Here is a 21,321-nt window from a genome sequence, read left to right as displayed (position 1 = left end):
ATTTTCACCGGGAAGGAGGATACAGAAACATTTTAAAATAACCCAAAATGACCAATATTAGTGTCAAATCCATAGTTTTTGCGGTCGCTGAGATGAATGGTGATACTTCTACAGGCGTTGATTTCCAAATACAGCCCCCATGCGAAAAATGGATATGTCAGCTAGTGTTGAATAATATAGAACAGTTGGTTTGCCAGAGGTCATCAATGAATTGCATAAAACAAAGCAAAATCGTCTCATCATTCTTTACCACCACAACATCAGTTCCAGTTACCACACCAAACTGTTGATCTGTTTTCAGTAAAAAGCCGAATTAATGACTCATTGTCTATATTCACCTGGTTTGACATCTAATGAATTCTTTTTGTTCCCACATATGGAAAATAAGATGCGTAATATACGAGTTTTGTCGCGTGAAGCAACTGTTGATGCATACCGAACAGCGGTTTCTGAGGTACTTTTCGAAGTACTGGGCAAAATAAAAACACACAAAGTTCTATTCTTCCGAATGTTATAACATTGGAACATAAGCACCACTGCAAGTAATAGTTTGTAGAAACTATTCCAGCAGCTCTCGCTCACTTCACGTGGATTGGAGGCAGGGACATAAGTAGGGGATACATGTATGTTTTAGGACACTTTCTCCTTCCACCCCCTAACTACCAAAAAAAATTTATGAAGCCACCCCTGAGTATTGTACTTTAACACAGAGGGATACCCCAAAGTGAGATTGAATATGCTTTTATGACATTTAAAATCATAAAAACTTACATCTAAAAACTTACATCTAAAACTACATTACACTACACTATACATAATTACACTTTTATTCTATCCCATAATGACCCCAAGCTAATGTATTTATACCATCTCGTGCTATATATCTTTTATCGTCCGAGGAATCTAGTGCCAGCTTATGGACGGTTATGCTATATATATCGTGCTTATAACTTCTAATGAGGTTTATATCCTTATACGTTTTAACATTTTTAAATAAGCTTTCTTTATAATCATCAAACTGCAACTCCTTGGCAACTACACATTTAGTTACTCCTTTAGCTTTTTTCTCTTCTTTATTTTCCACTCTATAAGCATACATCTTTGATCTCAATCCAATAAACTCTGTCATTATCTTACCTTTATTCTCATCTTTCATCTTACCTATTACTTTTTTGTTTATTAGTGGTAGTCCATATATGTTATTTTCCATGTATTCACTCGTGTCAAACTGGTCAACTATTTCTACTATATCTTTGTAAAAGTCTTCAGTCTCAATCTCATATATAAAGCTATCAGTATCCATATAACATAAATCTATATTGTTCCCATATTTCGGCTTCATAGTGTTATAATGAAAATCATACATTAATAGCTTCGATAGTTCTAACACACTCATACCAACATATATTGGTTTATTAAATGTTAATCGCTCTTTTTTCATATGTATAGCACACAAGTTCTCACTAAATATTGTTCTGTAATCAAAGTTAGGTTTAGCAATTAATGCTTCTACCCTCTTAGGATCACATTCCTATTGTATGGGCTGTCTTTTTCGAATATTTTCCATAGTCTTTCCAAATACCGAGTTATTCATGAGCTTATAAAAATCTTCTTCAAACTTGTTTTTAGCTTGCGTCCTCATCTCTGTATTTAAATCAATGTATTTCTTTAGCCAGTTTGATTGTTTAAATTCTAATACCCTATGCACTTTCTTCAATCTCATTCCAAGTGACATATAAAGTTTTAAGTTTCTATAGTGAATTACATATCTTTCCTTATTGTAAAGCGTTGTTAATAATTTCGATTGTTTTGAGCCGGGTGGACACATGTTCTCTGGAGCTAATGGTAAATCAGAATGCTTGTTATGTAAATGCTTTGGATATTCTAAATCTACTTCTAATATGTAACCAGTTTCTGAGTCATCCGGAATGTTCATTATATCTATGTAAGGTTTAACCCACTTAAAATCTTTATAAGGCATGTATTGACTCATAGCCCATCCATATAAGTTGTTTGCGTCTAGATATGCTAGGTATGTTGAACACTCATCTTTATTATAATCTTGCATATATTTGTTGCTAGCTTTTACATATCTTTTACTGCATTGTGAGATTCCTCCTAGTGAACCCTTTTCTAACATTAGTATTTTATCATAATCAGTCAACATTTCTAAGTTAATTTTAGTCATCTTTAACATTGCATCCCACGATAGACCTGGTGCTGTATAATACCAAGCAGGATCTAATCCATATGCCTTTAAACACACATCTCTAAAGTTTTCAAATATATCTGTTAATTGAAGGACATCTGTTTTGTTATAATGTTCAGTTAAGTCCTCCAATAACTCTAGATTGAATTCTTTACAAACTCGCACATGAAGCTTATGACGTTCAGGACTCATTTTTTCTCCTGTTAATCTGTTTGTAAATTTGTCTGGAGATAATGGAACAGGTTCTTTCAATTTTTCAAATGAATCAACATAATCAAATGGATAATCACCTTTAGTATTAACTAGATCAAGTTTATCAATCGGGAAAAACTTTAATGTTTCTCGAAATTGTTCTGGCTTTAAATTCTTTGTTAACTCTGCTAAACTCTTTGACATAAATCTAAATGAATCAACAAATCTTAAATTTATTCCATCTTTTTTTGGTCCTGCTTTTACATATTTTTCATATGTTATGTACCTTTCTTCATTGTTTGCAATCAGTTTAATTTTCTGTGTATCATAAGCTAACTCCTTAATAAACAAATGCGTATCATAACCAGTTAAGTTGTGAAGAAATACAGGAACAAAGTTGGGGTTTTTATAGTTTAAATTGCAATAGCTGTGAGCTGCACCTCTAAACTTTCCAGTTAAATGATCATGATCTCTTACTTTTGCTTTATTTTTATTTATCTTATACAAAGACTTTTTTAAGTCATGCTCCCATTCTTCTATTTTTTCACTCATATCATCTTTATCCTTGTAGAACTGTATTTTCTTCTTCAGTATATTTATTTTTTTCTCAACAGCTGGTGGTAAGTCATTCAAGTTTTTTTCACATATATGACAAGTATCCGAACTGTTATAAACTTCTATTTCCTCCTCACTAAGCGGGATCATATCAACTACCCTTTTATATATTTCCATAATTTCTATTGCTTCTTTTTGTAACATTTCAATAAATACTTTCGCAGCATCTGCACCTATATAACTAACAGGAGCTTTATAGTCCCCATTTGAATATTTGACATAGTAACAAAAACTCATTGGTTTATGCTTTTGATATTTTACTGTTTTACTACAATTATGCTCTATTTTTAACTTTCATAAGATGCATTCAAAGTCAGCAATTATCGTAAATGGAACTCTTAATGATCGATTATAGTTTTGAAACTTTATTTGATTGTCATATGGTTTAGGAAGTTCTATTTTAACAGCCTCATGCTCTTTACAATATAGCTCATGGTTTTGCAACTGCTTCTCATTTCGAAAGTGTCTTGTTAAACATCTATCACAAAAGTATAACTTCTCAGTATGTTTTGTCACTTGACTTCTTATTAATCGTGATAAGTCTTTTATCCAACAAAAATGACTGTTTTTTTCATCTTTTACATATAATAAATTGATATGAGTTTCCTGTTTATTTTTTGTGATTTGAAGTGGATATACATTATAGTTTTTGTCATAGCTGTAAACATTGATAGAAATATTACTTCTTCTTTCAAATTTTGGAATATCTTTTAATTGTACAGGAAATTCAATCTTATCACAATACTTCTTTTGCAACTCATTAACAGACTGTTTATAGTGTGAAGGTCTTTCAGGATGTATTTCAACAGGTTTTAAGTAACTTGCAATAGAATATAAGAAACATTTATTGTCTTTATTTTTAACATTAATCACTGCTTTCTTATCTTTAATCTGCTTTGGAAGTTCAATATAGGAAGAAGCTCTTAATGGTACATACTTATTTAATCTGATTTCTAGGTGTTTAATTTGATGTAACGTCCATCCTGATCCTCGGCCTTGAAATTCTTCCATTTCTCTACGAAGTTTTTGTTTGGCATAAGATATATATTCACTTAAGTCAGTTGATTCTAATATTCTCTCGTTTGATGTTTTGAAATTGCGTTCTTGTATTTCTTTATCTTTTATATAATAACAAATGAGAACAAGGTTTACTTTAACTGGATGAAATTTTAATTCCTCTTTGATTTTGTTAATAGCAACTCTTCCACTTGTATCTAAAAATTTTATTGGGTCTTTGTATCCTCCTGTGTTTTCAACTTTAACGGTTTGTAAGCGCTTCTTGAATGCTGTTTCTTCTAATTCCACTTTGATGGGTATACGTGCTGGCTTCGGTTCTTCAATTACTTCTTCTTTAAATGGGAATATATCTCTAATCTGTCTTCTGCTTTGTTCATCATCATATTGTTTAAGAAGGTTTATTAGTTCTGCTTTTCTTAATCGGGAATATCTTTTGATTCCCTTTTCTTTACATTGTTGCCTTAACTCTACTACAGTAAATCTATTATAATCACTCATCTTATTTATTATATAGAAAATTCTACTACTCAATTCTTATCTTCGCCGGATTATTTCTGTTCATTTTTGTACTATTTTTAGTTCCATATATCCTAATACAACGCTTAACATTGTACACTCCTGCCATTGTCTACATATTACGCGTTGTATTAGAACACGACTTTGATTAGAATAACCCATCAAAGTCACATATACACATATTAAAATTAAATCATTTTTGTAAACTTACTCATCATCATAATCATCACTGCCATATTTATATTCATCATCACTATTCAAATCAGATGTTTTTTGTTGCATTATTAATAATTCTTTTTCCTTTAACAGTATTTGCTTCTCTACTAGTGCTGTTATGAGTTTAAGATCATGATGAATTAGTTTAAGTCTATCATGTAATAAATCAAATTCTTTCTCCATATTTGTTATATAGAAAACCAACAAAAATGAAATAAATTTAAAAAATCTAAGAATAAAAACGAACATAACTAGTGCTAAGGAAATATTATCTTACAAACCTGTATTTGATTGTGTATGTAAATATTTAGATATTGGTGGTTATAATGATGAAGACAAAATAAATTTTAGCGTGTCCATAGGTATGTTAGATCATTTGTTCAAGAAAGCCAATAAAGAAAAGAACTCATTTCTTATACAAAACATTCTCTATACAAACGTTATGAATTTGTCTGATGAAATATTAGATTCACTGACTGATGAACAATGGCTATCTATAGGTTATGATGATTATGAGGAGGAATATAACTATGATCACATTACAGAAGACTTCATACGTAAATATCTGCAGAAAGTTAATTTGAACGAAATATGTTTATGGAAAAAGTTATCGGAAGAGTTTATAAGAGAATTAGCTGATAAAGTTGATTGGGAGATTATTTCAGGAAGCCAAGACTTATCAGAAGACTTTATAAGAGAATTTGCAGATAGAGTTGATTGGAAGCAAGTATCGTATAACCAAAAGCTATCTGAAGAATTTATTAATGAGTTTATAGATAAAGTTGATTTTGATGCTATATCTTATGGAGGCAAACTCTCTGAAGCCTTTATACGAGAACATGCAGATAAAGTTTCTTGGGGACGCTTATCTGGAACTCAACATTTATCAGAAAACCTTATGAGATTACGCTGACAAAGTAGATTGGGAAATAATTTCAATATTTCAAAATTTAACAGAAGGATTTATTGCAGAGTTCAAAGACAGAGTTCATTGGCATAACATTTCAATTTTTCAACACCTCTCTGTAGAGTTTATATATTTATTTAGACATTATGTAGATTGGAGAGTTATAATAAGAAAATACCGTAATAATCCTGATTTAGGTGGTATATTGAATTTAGCATTCGATGTTACAGCAGATGGTTTGTTTAATGTTTAACTAATTACCTTTTATGACTATTATATCATAAAAGTTGTAACCTTAATTATCTTTTATGATTATTATATCATAAAAGTTTTAACTTTAATTATCAGATATTAATCTTAATTATCAGATAATAACCTATCATATAAACAATCAATTTCTTTAACCAATTCTTTTTCTGATAGAGGTGTCCAAAACTCATTACCCTTACCTTTACGAATATCTAGTTCTTGCTGCATTAGATTGAATAGCTTAATACTGTTAGGATCTCTAAACTTTTCATATATTATTACATGATTCGGATATTTTTCTTCTGCTTCATTAAGAGGTTTATATAGGCTTCTCTTCTGACAACGAATAGCATAATAAGGGAAAGGATCATTAGGTTTGTTCTTATATATGATTAGACAATTATCTTTTGAATTATCGTTTGTATATGGTGCTGCGATTTCTTTTAAGCCCTCGTTTTGAATCTTTAATCTCTCCATTGTTTGTTCTATTTCTTCTACTTTTCTTTGCAACTCTTCTTGGTCTTCTTGAATTTGTTTAAAATTAGAAACGAAATAGTCTTCGATAATATCATAGCATTTGTCATAGAAGTCTTGTGATATCCATAAAGCAATAGCGAGAAATATCTTTTTATACATATATGTTCCTGATATTAGATTATTTATTTCGTTACCAGCTAGTTTTACTGTGTAAGATGAGTTTTTGAAGTGGCCGGAATCCTGGGAACTTCGAATTTTGTTGTAGTAATCTAATAACTTTTTTGATAGTTTATTTTCTAACCAGTGATCAAACCTTTTTCCACCATCTTGACACAGTTTAGTAGCGTTGAAATATCCTGTACTCTTATCTATAATCAACTTGAAGTCACCATACAGACCATACCAATAGTTGTCCTTGATCTGTTCATAGCAAATGTCATTAAGACTAAGTGAACTATCCATAGTACTCATATTTATTATATAGAAAATCTTTATTTTTTAACTTCATTTTCGTTATGTTCTTGTTAACTTTATATTTGTCTCTCTTTCTCCACACGTAGAGCAATTCCCCATTTTTTAATAATTTCCACAGCCGGTTTATCGACCCTGGAAATATATGTTATGAGGCATCGTTTTGCTACCTCCTTATCTCATTTAAACTATCCTTTTATGGAATAATAACCATAAAAGACAAACATTTATATTTACACTACAACATTACTTTTATCTATCCAACTATTATGTGAATCATCAAAACCTAGCCATTTAACATATACTTTATCACCTTTCTTTTTCAACACTTTCTCCACCAAGTATTCATCTTTATGTTTCGTCTTTAATAGTTCTGGTTCGTAAAATCTATCTTGTACATCTTCTTCTTCTAAATCTTTAATTCTATATGTAGGTGGATTAGATGGAATAACTTCACTAATAAATACTTCTGTTGACCAATTAGGTGTATATCCTTTCTCAAATAACCCTTTCGATTTACTTATACGAACATGATCACCTAATTTGTATTTGGGTTTAACACGCCTATATTCTTTTTTATACACTTTTTCCAATATTGTTCGCTCATTCTTCTTATTAACTTCTATAGGCTTTAAACCAATTGTTCTATGTACTCTATTATTATACTCACTAACCAGTGTTGGTAATATCTCTATCCATTTATAATTTCCTTGTGTTGTGAACCTTTTCCACATGTTCTGTTTAAGTGTTCTATTAAATCTCTCAACAACAGAAGCTTTCTTACCACTATAGGTTGAGTAATGATTAATCTTATTTTCCTCCATTAACTTCTTAAACTCTTTATTGTAAAACTCTTTACCTTGATCAGTTTGTAAGTTGCTAGGTTTTCTCGTTCTTAATATGGATTCGAATGCTTCTGTAACATTCTTACCACTCTTATCTTTAACAGGAACAGCAAACGCATATTTAGAGAACGCATCTATAATCGTTAGCAGATACTTATAACCTTTATTTAATTTAGAAACACCTTTTAATACTCCACTATCCATTTCAACAAGATCAGCTTGCCAAAGATCATCGATACCTTTTATAACTACACTTAATCTGTCAAAGTTTTTTCTAGATGGTTTGTGAATTTCTTCTATAATGTCTTCTCTAACACCTTTACCTTCTTCTAGTCAATCAGGCTTTTTAACGAATTGAGTTTTAGTAACACCACATACAGAACAAATACCTTTCTTTAGATATCTTCCATTCTTTGTTTGTTCAATTCTAATAGTATCTTTCTCCGTATCTGTTAACTTCTTACACTTAACACAATACATCATCATTATTTATTGTATAGAAAATCAACCAAAAAAAATTAAAATTTATCATTACCTAATACTATACTTTTAACATTATCATCATCATCACTTGATTCGTTTTCATCTTCTATTTCTACATACATAATAATCAATAATAACTTACCTTCTTTCAATTCAGAATCTTTAGATGGTCTAATTGTTAACTGATCATTTATATTAAAGTGTAATGGAAAGCTTTCAACTAAAACATCATTTAAAAATAAGTCTATAAGATGTTTATTAAAACTCGATTCTAAATGCATTAACCTACCTCTATAAAGAAATTTGTAGGCAGCAGCTAAATTATGTACAAAAAAGACTGGTTTCCCAAGATCATCTTCTGCCAATCGACATGGAACTTCAACAATTTCTTTTCTTGTAAGTAAATTAAACTCTTTTTTCACTGATTCAAGCTGTTCTAATGTTACAACATCTTGTTTATCAATAGCATTAGATACATTACCAAAATATCCATATTTATTATATAGCAAACGTCTTTAGGAAAGCTCTCTTTCTATGTACATCACAACAAACAATAATTGACCTTCTTCCATAGCCGAATTTTTAGTTGGTTTAATCGTTATTATATCATTCTTCTTAAAACCAAAAGGTATATTTTCAATCAAAGTATCACCTAAATATATGTCTAAAAAGTATTTATCCAAACTTAAGTCCATATGCATTATTTTCCCATTATAGAGAAATTTGTAACCGTTAGAGAGATTAAATATTCTAAAGATTGGCTCCTTAACGTTTTTAGCTCTTAATCGATATAGTAGAGGTACAGTTTCTTTCTGCATAATCAATTTAGTAGTATCCATCCTAACCTTTTGAAGATCTTCTTTCTTTATGTATGTGTCTTCTAACGTTTCTAATGCATCTTCAAATCGTTTTCTATCGTTCTCTAATTGGGTTTCTATTGATCTAAGTTGACTTACGCTAACAACATCATTTAAATTCTCCAACAATATTAATTTTTCTTCACTAATATCAACATTATCTTTTCTATCTTTAACATTACCAAATATATCCATACTCATTTATTATACAGAAAATGTCCAACCTAATTTTTCAAAACATTTCTTTAACATCTCTATTTGTTTAGATGAATGTTTAAAATCAATATCAACATGAACATCGTGCTTTTTCAACAGATGGTACAATACACATTTTAAGTTAATAAACAATACTCTTTTCGGATACTGTTCTTTAAAGGTTTTGTATAAGTTTTCGAAGTTCGTTATAAGTGTTTCTTCCATATGTCGTAAGTTTAATGGTTTTTGATCGGTAAGGTGATAGTGTATTAAATAGACATCATCATAATATTTTGTGTATTTGTTTTTCTTTAATACTTCTAGAACATCTTTGTTGATATTAAATGTTTTGATATATTTCTAAATTCATCATTTAACACCTTGAACACCTCTTCAGGAATAATTCTATACTGTAAAGCTTGTAAACGAGATAACTGTAACTTAAATCTTTTTATAGTATCATACCATGGTTTTCTTACGCAAGCTCTCATTCCTTCACAAGTACTGTAAACAAAACCATTCATTACAGAACAATTATCACAAATATATGTACTCCTGCCTTTTGTTAATGACTTACTACCACAATTACTGCATTTTAATGGTCTAGAACTATAATTTTTCAACAACTCCTTTAAGGTAATTATTGAATATAACTTTACCAACTCTTCTTCCGTATACAAAAATTTAGGTATTAACATTTTCCATAACTGAACAACTGTATATGCGTTGTTTCTATCTTTTAAGTCTATCTTACTAACATCCCGAAAATACCAATTAAAATTAAATCTAACTAGTGCATCTAGTTCATCCTCATTTTTCTCAAAATAATCTAAAAATCTATTGTGTATAGCTTCCATATTTATCTTAAAACAAAACTTTTATGAATATAAGCCATAAAAGTACTTAAACTTAATAATATTTAATCATTTTTAATCATATACATAACATCACTAAAAGAATACCCTTGATTTAGAAGATTTAAAACCTTAACACAAAGATGACCACATATAACTGAACTAAAGTCTTGTATTCGTTCGTCATTGTAAAATAAGTTTTCAGTACCAAGATATTTTACTAGTTGTTTAGGAGGAACACCGCCATAAGAATCGAACACGTACTTTATGTTGTTATCTTTCCAATAGCATATCCAATGAGTACCAATGTTTTCTGATTTATCAAAGTTAACTACACCACATTCATTTATATAGGGTTTTTGTGGAAGTTCATCACTCATAAATACGCCTCTAAATTGTTTTATCTTTAATTCTTTAACCAACCTCTCTATATCGAAGTTGGTCAATGGTTTTAGTTTTTTGACTTCCTTGGTTTACCTGCTCCCTGCTTTTCTTCCATAGCCATATTGTGTCTTTTTTGTTCTTCAAGTTCTTGTTTATTCTTCTTAGCATCCAGTACAGTTTTAGTAATCGCTGCTGCACCACCTGCTAATGAGCCAACTGCTCCTAAAGCTGCTAAAATGGCTGGAATTGTAAAGATAAAACCACCCATATGCTCTTTCTTAATTTTTTTCATTTGTGCAGTAGTTAAAGTTAAATCCATTCCTTTACCTTCTTTAATTTTCTTAGATTTATCACTAAGTTGTTTCTTTGTTAATACATGATCAATATTTAAATCCTTTAGTTCGTTATAAGGAACACTAAACATACAACCTTTAATAGAACACATCTTCCTATTTATTTAAGAGAAAATCTTAGTTTGTAAAAAGACAGTTGTTGTTGCTCCACCAAAATCAATTAAGGAATCATTCTCATCTTTTATCCTTATCTCAAAATTGTCAACCTTGTCTTTGGATATAGGGAAAAATAATGGATAAGTAGGCTCGTAAATAATACTATGTTTGAACTCAGCATCTGTTTTGAATGATGCTAAAATTCCTGTTTCCCTATGTGTATATTCTGTATCTTTAACAAACATGCCATCTGCTATATTACAGTGAACATTTATAGTATCAAACGGATGAAACTTTGGCAACTTAATTCCAATATGTGTTTTGTTCTTTTCTAAAACTTCAAAAACATTAAACCCGAGGACAGTACCTATACTCCCAATTGTAACATCATTACTATCAGTTTCAATTTTAACTCTATTTCTTAAATGATCTTCTGATAATGTTATGTTGATGGATTGAGATTTTAAATATTCATTAAGACTGTTTAAGCTGTATTGCCCTTCTGGTATAAAAACTTGTCTATCACCATATGAGAAACTGTTTTTTTCTGTTGTTATGTTTGGAGTTAGATATGTACTGTAAAACCCAACTAGTCCTATACTTAAATAGTTGCTACTGTTGTCTAATTCGTAATGGAGTTTCTTTTTTAAAACAGAAGTATCACTCGTTAACTTAAATACCTTAGCCATTTATTATATAATAAATGAATGAGTTTGATTTACCTAGAGATATTCCAAGAGAGAAAGTAATCAAGTTAATAGAAGATGTCATTCAAAAGTTAGAATACAGTTTAAAGAAGAAAAAGAGAAAACTACGAATTGTTAAATATGCATACTACACTTTGATCACGTTATCAGTCATACTTTCTGCAACAACTGGATTTATTAATATTTTTATACCTGTAACAATTTACTCAATATTAACAACGTCTCTTGCAACTGGAAGTGCTATAATAACAGGTTTGTCTTCTAAGTTAAACATAAGCAAAAGAAAAGACGAATATAAAACCATTGTCACTTGTATTAACTCATTTAAAGAACAGTTAGAGATGATAATAACATTAAATGGTGAAATGGATAACGAATATATAAAAGATACGTTGCTTAAGATCAGAGAACAACTTAAAGATATAAGATCATAAAAAAGTCGATTTTCTCTATAATAAATGAGTAAGAAAACTATTAATTGGGATGTAAAAGAGATGATAAAAGAAACAACAGTTAAGAAAAGAAATGGAGAGCTTACACCTGATGATATTCGTTGTCTTATCGTAGGTTCATCGGGGTGTGGTAAGACGTTTTTGTTATTTAATTTTTTATTACAGCCAGGTTGGTTAAACAATAATTACTTCTATATATATTCTAAAAGCATGAATCAGCCAAAGTATGAGCAGTTAAAAGATCGATTTGAAAAGGCAGAACTAAAGTTTAAGAAACAAATAGCAACGTTCTTAAGCGGTAATGATTCTATTGTACCTATTGATGAATGTGAAAAATACTCTGTAGTAGTGTTTGACGATTACATTTTGAAAAATCAAGATACTGTTAGAAATTACTTTACAAGAGGTAGGCATAGACATTTAGACTGTTTCTATCTTGCACAAACATATTCAAAAGTACCTAAACAGCTTATAAGAGATAACGTTAACTTCCTATGCATATTCAGACAAGATGATACTAATCTTAAACATGTGTATAATGAGTTTGTTGGAGGAGATATGTCTTATGATAAATTTAAAGAGATATGTTCAAAATGTTGGCAGGAAGATTATGGTTTTATAGTAATTGATATGACAAGGAAGGTAAACAATGGTAAGTATAGGAACAAGATAAAACACTTCTTAAACGTTTGAGTTTTTTCACGTTTATTTATGTTCTTTGACGTTTATTGACGTTTGTTCGTTTTCTATATAATAAATGGATGAGAAAGATATTAATAAGAATATCAAGTTAAAGGAGTTCTTGATAAAGGGCTTCAAATCTTGGAAGAAAGAAAGAGCAGGAATATATGATAAATTTAAGACACAAGAGCAACCTGTAATTGATGCTATTCAAAACTTAGGAAGTGAGATCAAAGAAGTAGCAGAACAAAATAAAAATCTAATAACTGAACTTGTTCCAGTTGTACATAAGACGGTTTCAATAGATCCTAGTCTACTAGAAACACCTAAAAAGATAACTTATGATAGTTCCCCAAGTAGTAGTGATACGCCTATAACAGGAGAAATAAAACAAATGAGAAAACAAATTAAAGACAAAGTTGAAGGAGTAGAGCCTTTAACAACAGCACAATCATTTGGTAAGATTGCAACGAAATATTATAGTGAAAGAAATGATAGTGTGTTTGGAATAAGAACTGTAGAAGAAGATGGAAAAATAATAAATAAAATAGGAAATTCTGAAGTTAAAGTGAATGGTGATGATTTGATAATTAATGGTAAAACTTATAAAGGAACAGAAGGTCTATGGGAATTGTTAACGATGAATACTAATAAAACCATTGAAGATTATGATGATGATGATTTTGAACAGTACAAGGAAATAATAATAGAATCAGATGCTGCCTTCCAAAAATATAATCGAGATAAAAAAGTAGCATCTAATAGAGGTTCTAAGTACATTAATATTATCAAGCCTATTTGGGATAATTATATTAAACCATCTTTACCTCCAACTCCTAAAAGGACTGGTGAAGGAATTAAACAATATACAGAGATACCTAAAGAATATATATGGATGGATGATATGAGAAAGTTAATTGATCGGTTAATAGTTATAGATGGAGAAGAAAAGGCTGGTAATAATAACTTTTATAATGAGAAAGTAGGTATAGTGAGTATGATTAATAATAAGCTTTCACAATTTATTCCTAATGATCCAAAAGGTATAGGTTATTTGATTAAGATCTTAAATACATTACCACCACGATTCTGGAATGATAAGAAGCTTGGAAAAGGATTAGTAAATGATTTGATTAATAAACTCCCATTTGAATTACATATTCTAGGTTTCAGATTTTGCGGGCCTGGGACTAAGCTTCAAGAAAGGTTAGAGAGAGGTGATCAAGGCATTAACCCATTAGATGAGGCTTGTAAAGAACACGATATATACTACAGAGACAATAAAGATACAGAGTCAAGACATATTGCAGATAAGGAACTAGAAAGTAAAGCATGGAAAAGAGCATTTAGTAGTGATGCGTCAATTGGTGAACGATTAGCTGCTTTTGGGGTTGGTACTGCTATGAATGCTAAGGTTAAGTTAGGATGGGGATTATAAGTTTTTAATTGTTATTATGTATGATTCTTTTACGGGTATATCCCATAAAAGCGTTGTTTCAAGATTTTCTTTATAATAAATGGATAGTGTTGAGAGCTACGAGTTACAAAGCTTTAAAGCTAACACAAGAACATTTAATAATTTGAATGAAGCTAACAAAGATATTGAGTTTGATTTCGATGTGGGGGATGGCTTTATACATCCACACAAAGCAGATTGTCATATGACTTTTGAAGTTGTTGGTGCATCAGTCGGAGGAACATTTGGTGCAAATGATACTATAAAACTTGTAGATAACTTCTTACCATTCTTCTTTTCTCAAATTGAGGTAAGAAAGCATGGTGTTGTTATAGATAAGATTGAGCTACCAGGAATAACATCAACAGCTATCGGAACATTAAAGATTTCCAAACCAGAAGTTGAATATCTAAAACAAGCAGGATTTGAAACAGATGATAAACTTGGCCTAAGAAAGGACTTTAGTGTTTTATATCCATTAAGATTAATTCCTGGCTTTTTAAGTGATTTTAAAGAGGTTATGTGGAAAGGTGGATTGAGAATAACATTTACAAAAGCTAACAACAATAACGATGTCTTGTATAAATGGACTGGATCAGGAGCAGGTGCAGCAGCTCCTCATGATGGAAAAATAACAATAAAAAGTATGGAGATAAGAATGCCTATTGTTGAATACGAATCTAATTATGAAAACAAGTTAAAGTTGAATATTCTTAAAGAACCTAAAATCATGTTTTCATTCCATACTTATCAATGTGTTCAAAAGACTGTTGTAGGTTCTTTCTTGGAGTTTGATGTTACTACTCAATTTAATTCTAGACAATTCGATATGCCTGATTTCGTAGTTGTAATGTTCCAAACTGATAGAAGTGGCAAACAAACAGCAGATGCAAGTAAGTTTGATCATTGTAAGGTAAAGAATATCTATCTTAAGAATGGAAGGAATGAGGTATTTCCAAAAGAATCAAGAAACTTAGATATTGCTAACAAGGATTATTTTAAGATGTACGAAGATTATACTGCATTTAAGAGAATAAAATGTGGCAATATCGAAATGTACTATGATCCTAAAGAGTTTGTAGATAACAGACCAATGTATGTGATTAATTGTAGTAAGAGGAAAAATGTATCGGTAAATGAGAGAACAAACATAAAGATTGTAGTAGATTTTGCAGAAGCTGTGGCTGCTAATACTATATGTTATGCGATTTTAATTGGACAAAAGAACTTTACATATGACCCTAAGAATGAGAAAGTAGTAGAAGAGTTTTAGATAGTTAAATGTATGTTTTGTATTAAAGTTTTTCCATAAACAAAATTGATAAAAAAATGATTAAATATTTTTTGGTGAAGATAAAAATTGAAGAGTGTTCATTGATTTTCTATATAATAAATACGATGTCGAGTCATATTGAGCTTTTAAATAAACTTGGAAGTCTTGAACAAAAACAAGTTATTGGATTAAGAGAATTAGAATTAAATACAGAATATAAGATTGTGAAAATGGAAAAGATTAAAACTAAGTTTGGAAAGAGCATATTAATTGAGTGTGAGGAGTTCAAGGTTTTTCTTCCACCTAGATTTACAAAACACTTAACAGATAAAATGATCGATGAGATCGTTAAAGATGGAATAAAAATCAAATACACTGGTTTAAAAGATAATTATCCAACTGTTGAGTTCTCTATGTAAATGTTATGTAAATTTTATGTATGTAAATGAGGATTGGTTTTATGAATTTCTCATAAAACGAACATTTTACTTATAATAAATAAACTATGGCTAATTATTTGAATAAAAAAATGATGTTAAAGCATTGAGATTCCTTCGCATAGATGAGTTAGAAAAAGGTAAAGCGTACGAGATAACATTATGGAAATTGATTCAAACACAGCGTTATGGTCAAAGAGTTTTAGTTCATTTGGATGAGAAATATAAGACGTTATTACCACAAAGATATAATGATGAAACTGAGCAAGTATAGAAAAATTTGAAAAAGTATAAGCTGTTTGTTAAGTATGAGGGTTTGAAAGATTTAGATAATGGTTATAAAATACATCAGTTTTACTTTAGAAATGAATCCAAAAAATAAAACTTGTAATTTTAAGTGTATAAGTGTTTTTATGATTTCATTATCAATATCTGAACTTGTAATTTTAAGTGTTTTTATAGTATCAGACTATAAAAAACTAAAACCTTTGGATATATAGAACATAATGTCATTTGAATTTTAAAGATACATATACAAATAAGGGATTTATTTGAATTTTTTGTAATTATATCCTTAGAGTTATGCAATTTATAAGACATTCAATAGATAGGAAATTTATTTGTCTATTGATTGTCGTTTGAATTTTGAAAATCGGTTAATAAACAACGGAGATATAACAAATTCGGAATATTATCCTTAGAGGTATGCAACCCACAATACATTCAAAAAATTTCAATTGGTTTCTCTACCGATTACCGTTTGAATTTTGAAAATCGGTTAATATTTGACGGTTATAGTCAATTCAAAATTTCGGGAATTTTTTACGGGTTTATTTTTGAGTTTTCGGGAAAACGTTATTCTTTAAAAAAGTCTTAGAATCTTATTTGACCTATGATAGTATTTTTATTTTTTCGATTTGTTGAAATTTTGTAGAGATATTGAAAAACGGAAACATATCCTTTGGGTTATGTAACCATTTATGCATTTTAAAAATTGGCTATGTTATTAGTATTCATTTACTGTTTGAATTTTTGAAATCGGTTAATTAGGGACCGAGGTATTAAATAATAACGTTATTTGGTGGTATGACTATCAGTGTTGCCAACTCATTTTTAACAATTATCATATTTATTAGTAATGGGGTGAATTCATCCCTATATGTTTTAAAGCGATATCTTGAAAAATTAAAATCCTGGAATGTTCCGAAAAAATATATGGAGTTGGAGACACTGCATGGTAAAAAGATCTAGTGAGAACAGCATGTGAGTTGTGAATTTCTTTCTTTTATTTGAGGAAATCATGTTGAGGAAATCATGTTGAGCTATATGTAAGTCATTCTCTCTCTTTCTTGCTGGAGGTGGAAGGATATAATGACGTGTATCAACGAACATCATAGTTATTACGTAGTCCCATGCGGTGGGATTATGTCATAGTTATTGCGTAGTCCCATCTCGCGGGATTACGTCATAACAGCGCCATCTGGTGTCTACTGGCTGTGTGGGATGGTAGTATGCATGCATGCTCCAGGCAATTTTTATATATGTCGCTGAGCAGGTTGTGTGTTAGTATGTAATTGAATTGCTGTTCGTGTTGTGGTGTTCCAATGTTAGTACTGGAATCGTTCAAAATGAATCAGTGACAGATCATCTGTTCCGGAGCTGTATGTATTCCTTCTCATTGAGTTTTTAAAGCTAATTATTAACGGATTTTCATGATTCAAGTGTCAAATGAAAGCTTATAAACTGGAGATTAAGATGCAATAAATATATTTTGTGTAGGATTCCATTGTAAGTTTTTAGATGTAAGTTTTTATGATTTTAAATGTCATAAAAGCATATGCAATCTCGCTTTAACATTGTAGTTATGGGCTCTTATGTGCTATTCAACTAATGTTAGAACAAAAAAAATCAAAGAAATTGCTTAGTAATTACGTTAGTCATCTAGTGATGATTTATAGTTAGTGATATTTGAGTTGAGTTGAGTTGATTTTAGTTTAGCGTCCCGTTCAGCAGCGAGGCTATATGAGACGTGGACCTACTGATTAACGTGGAATCCGAACCACATGAGCTCCCGCCGGGATAGTTAGTGATATTATAGCCCTTTTCTTTAAATTCTGGCAATCTTTTTTGTATCCAATCATGAAGTTTTATATGGGATATGGAACAAAAGTTCTCATTATAATATGCAGGAGTTCCACATACAACACACTTATTATTAATATTTCCTTCATTAGTTAAGTCATAACAAGATGTAGTTTCGCTCCTTCTAGAAAAATGTGGTGGGAAACCAATACGTATTATAACTTTAAATAAAATAACTTGTGGTGCTGGTAATGTAATACCTACGGGGTTATATGTTGGATCTACAAACTTACATTCTGATAATGTAGCAGGTCTTAGAATCATAAATGGTGTATCTGCATCCTTAAAGAATTGATACATTATTTTTATAAAGTCATGCTCTAACATTTTATTATGTATTTCAACCACTCGTTCTTTTGATGAGAGTGAATAATCTAGCAGCGGTCCAGAATATTTTAAACCCTGTTCAGCTTCTTTATTGAGATTCTCTGCTCTATGACATCTTCTACAATTATCAGACCTCTTGTTTCCATTTCTAGCGAACTCTTGGAATTGTTTTAATTCTCCACAAATTACACACTTTTTCATGATTTATTAAATATAAAATATCCAAAATAGTTAGATCATTTTTGTTTGGTTTTAAATGTCATAAAAGCATATTCAATCTCACTTTGGGGTATCCCTCTGTGTTAAAGTACAATACTCAGGGGTGGCTTCATAAATTTTTTTGGTAGTTAGGGGGTGGAAGGAGAAAGTGTCCTAAAACATACATTTATCCCCTACTGACACACTCACTGGAGGGTCCACCGGGTCTAGATACATCCCAAAGTTCCTAACTAAACATACATTTGTACACTTTTTGAATACAACTATACTTGGTTAAGAGCGAAATGATTGATTTGGCATGAAAATTTGATGTTACACTTCATTTGTACTCTTTCTCTTATAAAAACGGTGACTCAGTGGTAGAGCGTTCACCTCCGGTGCTTGGGACCCCTGGTTCGATCCCAGCTCGCGCCGTGTTTACTTTGTGGTAACAAACACCGTGCTCGTGGGTTTTCTTGGGGTTCTCCCACTTTTTTCATTCCACCATTTCATTCGTTTCTCATCATCACCGTCTCCTTTCGCCTAACCGGCATAACCATGGGACGTAAAACTTAATGATTTTATTTTATTTTATGTTATTCTTGAAAATATAGGTGGAAGTATTTCACAATTACTTATCATCTTTTCGTGTACAGAATAATACCCGTTCACTACTATATAGACGTAATTTTCATTTTTCGCTAGAATTTGTTAATTGTTAAATATATTAGAAATTTGATAACATGGGAGACATGGCACTATTTGATTTTTTAAAATAATTCAATAATGATTCCATGTATTTTTATAGAAGGTGGAAATTCAATTAAGAGATAGAAGCTTAATGGAGGAAAACATTAGTCAAAAAGATAATGTTTGGGAATTCTGTACTCCTATTCACTGACTTCTGGAGCTTTTCAACGCAGGCTTCAAAGAAATTATGCATGTACGATAGTCAATGTGATAATACGACATTCAGCTTATCAGCATATCTTGAGCTTTTCTACCAGGGACTGTACAAAATAAAAGAAACTATAAAATGTTATGTTTAAAAATATTTTGTGTATTTTTTAAAGTTAAGTATATCCTTCTACCATCAAGACTACATAGAAAGCGAACTTAACAGTAAACATGAAACCTGAACTAGATACGTACGTTCCCACATAATGTTTCTATCAATTGTTTGCATTATAACATCTATTTATTGTAGTCTTTGTTACCCCGCTCTCATTTTCCTTTCAGCACAGTGTTCTTACGTTAGAACATAATTTCTTCTGAAATAATACGAGAACTAGATTCTTTTCCCTCTTTCAACTACCACCAATATTCTTCTTTTCTCTTTTACTATTTCTAACACTTCATTATTAATTTTCCTTTCATTACGCTACTTTTCTTACATTCTCCCCACTCCCACATTCAAAAGGCTAGTCATTTCTCGTCACTTATGTTTTCGTAGTCTCCAATTTTCTACTGAATATAATATACTTATTTATACACAACCTTTTATTAGTCTTTTACCCAACACTTTTTCAACGCTTTACAAAATAATTTTCTTTAATGCTTCTTTCGTTGTTCAAATCCTTGTTTAACCTTAGTTCGTATTCCGTATATTCAATAAAACTATCTATAGTGAATAGTAGTCACCTTTTCCTTTTGTAATAGTTCTATTTTGTCCTTTTCAACTTTTATAAGAAATTTACTACAATGTAGTATTTTTTCCTCAATAACATCAATTCTCTCATTTTGCTCTTTATTGTTTCTCAAATTCTCTAATATCATGCTAACTTTCGATCCAGATGCCACACTTAATACACTTCTTTCTAATTCCTGCCAATCTAAAGTTCTAAAATACCCAAATTCTAGTGTTCCACTTCAACATTAAATTTAATTTTTCACAGCTTCGGTGTTGCTTGAAGACATAAAGGAATAATTCCAAATTAGAAGATATGATCAAAAAATAGATATAGAAACCTTAAGACAGTTGGTGTGTTAAATAAAGTTTAATTTATGTGGTTTACTTCACACAGTGGCATACCGAAGTGCATAAGCACCGTCTTCCTTATAACATTGAAGTCGGAAGAATTTCGGTTTTTTTAACTCTTGCAACTGCATTAATCTCAGTGTGTAAGGGAGAGTTAACTTATACTCATGACGTTATATTACTTCTAAATATTGAGAAGAAGTTAATGATCTAGAGAATGTACTTACCCAAGGAAGATAAGTAGAAACGAACGATTTTTTTCTGAAGTTGAAATTATAAATAGTTGTAAATGATTTCTAGTGACTTCAGAGTTAATCTAATCGGGTAAACCTAACTGAAGCTTGAAAAAAGTTCAAACTATTGCTTGATAGGGGAGAAAAAGGTGAGATTCTCGATTGTAATGCATATTTACTGTTGTTATATAAAGAAGGAAAACTACAATCAAACTGTTCATTCCACTCATACAGACAAGTGATGGGGACACGGAATACCGGAAACATGTATTTGAAATTTGAACATGAAGGACGGGGGTATATTATGTATAGAGAGGCAGTGTCAGACAATGAAGTGAAGTAGTAGTAGTAGTAGTAGTAGTAGTAGTAGTAGTAGTAGTAGTAATAGTTGTTGTTGTTGTTGTTGTTGTTGTACTAGTAGTAGTGGTGGTGGTGGTAGTAGTAGATTGTGATATTTCATTTGCATTGAATATGTTCATAGAATATGGTTTATGTTAAATA

The sequence above is a fragment of the Thermobia domestica genome, chromosome 2, assembly GCF_964235325.1.
Source record: "Thermobia domestica chromosome 2, izTheDome1.hap1.1, whole genome shotgun sequence".
Classification (NCBI taxonomy): domain Eukaryota; kingdom Metazoa; phylum Arthropoda; class Insecta; order Zygentoma; family Lepismatidae; genus Thermobia; species Thermobia domestica.
Note: the sequence above shows the minus strand (reverse complement) of the source record.